At 34.3% G+C, this 4,658-nt stretch overlaps 1 long non-coding RNA gene across 1 annotated transcript; it reads left to right on the top strand.

Annotated features, from left to right (window-relative positions):
- Window positions 1-2,207: 2,207 nt before the first annotated feature.
- LOC141378642 (uncharacterized) lies at window positions 2,208-3,649 on the top strand. The gene is made up of 3 exons (XR_012393510.1): window positions 2,208-2,441; window positions 2,592-2,734; window positions 2,888-3,649. It is a non-coding gene; the product is annotated as an uncharacterized lncRNA (long non-coding RNA).
- The last annotated feature ends 1,009 nt before the right edge of the window (window positions 3,650-4,658 follow it).

A 4,658-nucleotide genomic window follows, 5' to 3' on the forward strand; every position in this document is an offset into this window, starting at 1 on the left:
ATATATTGCAGATTTATAATTGCAGAGCAAATATGGTCGACGTTGTCCATTCACAAGATGGTGACAGAGACTGCATAATAAGCCCTTAGAGCAGGGGTCACCAATCTCGGTCCTGGAGGGCCGGTGTCCCTGCAGGATTTAGCTCCAACTTGCCTCAACACATCTGCCTCGATGTTTCAAGTAAGACCTTGATTAGCTTGTTCAGGTGTGTTTGATTAGGGTTGGAGCTAAAATTTCCAGAACACCGGCCCTCCAGGAACAAGTTCGGTGACCACTGCCTTAGAGGATAAAAACTCATATCTAACTACAGCCGATTCAATCATTACTAAACTGGTAAGTGACTTTCTAAGATAATCTCTGTCTTTTGTATGTTGTAGTGTTGTATTTATACCCTAGTAATTGTAGTGTATTGAGTGTGAGATCGGACCCACATATCAGGAAAGTATGTATTTTGGGTTGGCCACTCTTTGTATAACCATGAGTTACTTATTGGATGGTCATCTGTTTGTTTCTAATGAGTCTCCTGTTTTCGTTACTGCAGACTAGCTCAGTAGAAAGAAAGAAAGAAAGAAAGAAAGAAAGAAAGAAAGAAAGAAAGAAAGAAAGAAAGAAAGAAAGAAAGAAAGAAAGAAAGAAAGAAAGAAAGAAAGAAAGAAAGAAAGAAAGAAAGAAAGAAAGAAAGAAAAATGCCTACATGTAGTAGTGTTGGCGCTGCTTTGGCTTTTTCAGGGTTAATTATTGGGATCTCTCGATTGCAACAAAGAAATACTGGGAAATACTTTATGGCATTTTATTTGTCAGCTGCAGATGTGAATGAATGGCGAGAGGAAAGTAGTTCCTCATACAAAAGGATTTTTAGACTCCGTGTTTAATTTTCTTTTGTGTATACACAATTATGCCGTCAAACTGTTGTATAACCACAAAATCACACGATATATTGTCACTGGTGGGACACTATGGCATTTACACGCCTCCCACCAGTGTCGATATACAGCCATATCGCACTGCTACAAGTGTAATATTGCTTATATATATATTCCAGGGTTCCCCACAATTCATGCATGTTTTTCCCAATACAAATCGGACAAGTTAACTTAAATTTCAGTTGATTAAGTATAAAACATTTTAATTGCCCTCAAAAGGTCTTAAGAATTTTGTTGTTTCATCTCACTTTAAATAAGTATTTTGAACAAGCAGCAAAATGCATTGATGACACTTTTTATCTTGACGTTACGATGATTCTTTTTAGATTTTTCTCATTATTTTTTCCTCTTTTTTGTTGTATATAATCATGCTAAATTAATTTTTATTGTATTACTTTAAAAGGGTATTTTGTGTTACCATGATGGTGTTAGGTAGTTGTATGAATGACACTGAGCACCTTATATATAAATATATTAGTATATCTCTCTGCTTGTGGATGTGCTATTTGTGATTAGCATTGGTTCATTATGTGAATCACCACCATAACAAAGGTACGATGTGTAAAAATTCAATGGTGTATAACACTATAAATTAATGAAATGCAGTAGTTTACTGTAAAATTCGAAAATTTTAATGGTTTCTACCATATTTTTAATAGTAAAATTCTATTACAATGGTAATTTTAAGTTACTATAATCAACCAGAGGAAACATGAACACGGGGAGAATATGTAAACTCCACACAAATGCCAACTCGCCCAGCTGGGACTTAAACCAGCTATCTTTCTTGTTGTGAGGTGACAGTGCTAACCACTAAGCCACCGTGCCACCGTAGTCAACCATAGTAAATGAAAAAATAACTGTGTTTTTGCAAATCTAACTATAATTTTACTATGGTATTTGTGATAAAACTGTGGTTATACAATGTAAAAAAATCCCTAAAAAGCTATTGTAAAATTTTACCATTAAAATACAGTAGAAACCATTAAAAAATTGATTTAAGATGGTATTTGTATCATAAATGTGGTTATTCAAATAGAAGTCACTGTGCCAAAAGAAAACATGGTTACTACAGTTTTACTATCAACAAATTACAGTACTTTTTCATAAGGGACGCATTCTCTGATCGATGTGGTAAGGTACAGCACATACCTGCTACACCACAAAGCATGACACCTACACACACACTCACACACGCCACACACACAATGACAGGTGTTTTCTGCCAGAGCATCCTCAACCCTCTCTTGCTGGCTGAGATTGTGAGTTGCTTAGTAACACTACAGAGAGGAACAGCAATATAAGACCATGGACCTCTGCATTTATGGCTCAGCATCACATTTTTACCATGTTCCAGCACACCAGCTGCTCTCTTTCCCTGTCTCAAATCCTCTCGTTCACACTAAAAACGTATCAGGGCAGATTTTTATCACCAACTCGGTCACACTCGCACACATTAGTGTGTTCTCGACGACATATGTGTTGTTTTTAATTCGCTCATTTCTGATCGCCTGTGCGGTGAGTAATAGATTAGATTTGTGTGGGATGGTACTGTATATCAGATAGATCATCTATAAATGCTAAATGTAGAGCATTTGAGTCTTGCTTGCCGATCATTGGTGTTATGAATCATCGATATGGGCTGTTTTTTTGTTCCTTTTCTGACAGTCTTTGTGTGAAACGCAGTGCACTGTGATTTTGGAAATGGCAGAAGTATCTAAACATTTCCCATTAATGACAGAGGAACGGCTGAGAGAACTGAGCAGCTCTCAGAACTGTGTCACCTGTGGATGAGTCATCTACTTCACAAGGTTTTTTTTTTTTTCATTCTCTGCTAATATTGTAGCCTGTGTAATAAAACGTGGATCTGAATTGATCTTACACTTTTCTTTTTTTCCCCTCTCGATTCTCTATTTCCCCCTGCACCTCCTTCTGAATCACTTAATCTCTGTTACTGTTGAGAGGAAGGATAAAAGAAGAGAAGAATGTAGGATGTAGAGTTGAAATAGTTCAATTTAATTTACGAAAGAGTACAGGCAAAGATGGCAACACATTTGATGTATGTATCTTGGTACTGAATGATTTCTGTGTTACTTATCTCAAAACCTTTGTATTAGCATGGCATTTAACCCACAAAACATGGTATTTTTTAAATCGCAAAATCATGGCAAATGACTTGAATAAGTTTAATCTGTGGTACTAAAATGACTATATCCAAAAGTAAAATAAAATAAAGCAAATTGAAATTAAAAGGGCACCTAATTTACCTTTTAAAAGACTTAAGATAAGCCTTTTGTATCTCCAGAATGTGTCTGTTTAGCTTAAAATACTCATTAGATTATTTATTCTAATTTTTTTTAAAATCTGGGAAATTTGAGCTGTTAAGACATTGTAGCTGTTTTTGCCTTAAATGCAAATGAGCTGTGTCAGAGCTTTAGCCTTCACGTAGATAAACAGCACAGTGACAGACAAAAATTAAGCAGATCTCCCTTACTACAGTAAGAACTTTCCCAGCTGTTGTTTGAAGTATTTGTTGTGGAGTTAATTCAAGCCTTTCTGCAATGATGAGTTACACATAATGTCATTATAACGTTTGCGTGCATTAACACACGTACACACGTTTAGCTTTGCACTGTCATTGCTCGGTAATGTAATAGGATACACGTTAAGATCCGCTGCTGTATGAATATCCATTATGTACAAAATAAATCTGATTTAACTTCCACAAACCAGGATTGAAGCTTCATCTTTTATAATTGTTAAGACATGTTGCTGTGGTGATTAATTATCTAGCAATTTTACTCTTTATTTCAATCATGTACTGTTTTAAAAATGTTTTAAACTTATAAAACTCATTCTTGATTACATTTGATCATGAATGATGATCTCAGAGAGCTGAACAGATCTTTTAATCCCACTTGCTTTGTGCATGTCCTGTCTTGTTGATATGATTTTACGTGTTACTACGTAGACATGATAATACGTGTTTTTCAATCAATTCAGTGGGTAGGGAAATCTCACTTCTACAACACGTTGTGGTCGGCCTAAAAATGGGAGGGATTTTGATCCAATTTTAACTTTAGGGATAAAAAAAGAGACTTATTGTCTTTATATAACTCCAATATGACTGTGTACACACTATACCTGCACGCACTTCTGTCCAAACAGTTTACAAAAGATGATTTTCATCATACAGTAGGTGCTCTTTAAAACTTTTAAATAATATTAATAAAAATAACAAAATTTAAAGCTTTAAAAATTATTTTAAATTATAAAATTACAAAAATTAAAGCTAAAAATAAATAAATATCCATGTCTAACAACCGTGGTATTAGCATGGTACATTAAAAAATATGGTAGGTTTCATGCAAATTACTTAGTAGTAAGGATACAGTATTTTCAGCATGAAATATCCATACTGTACCATTTAAACAATGCTGTACATGAATTTCAGCACAATGAAAGTGATGCTGGTGGTGAATATTGAATACAATTTTAAGAAAATATCAAGAGAAACATTAATAAATATAAAATTTAGTAAACATTTTGTAGTTTGTAATTTATTTAATTTTTTTTGCAATAACTTGTTTGAATTAAAGTCAAGTCAAGTTAAGCATTATTGACTTTCCGCTACAAGTGTGGACATACAGATGAACGAAATGTCGTGGGACAATGGTGCTTCATAATTAATTATAAAAACAACACAACACTGCACATAAGAGCTATTTAAAAAAA

This window comes from Danio rerio, chromosome 2 (genome assembly GCF_049306965.1).
Source record: "Danio rerio strain Tuebingen ecotype United States chromosome 2, GRCz12tu, whole genome shotgun sequence".
NCBI classification, from domain to species: Eukaryota; Metazoa; Chordata; class Actinopteri; order Cypriniformes; family Danionidae; genus Danio; species Danio rerio.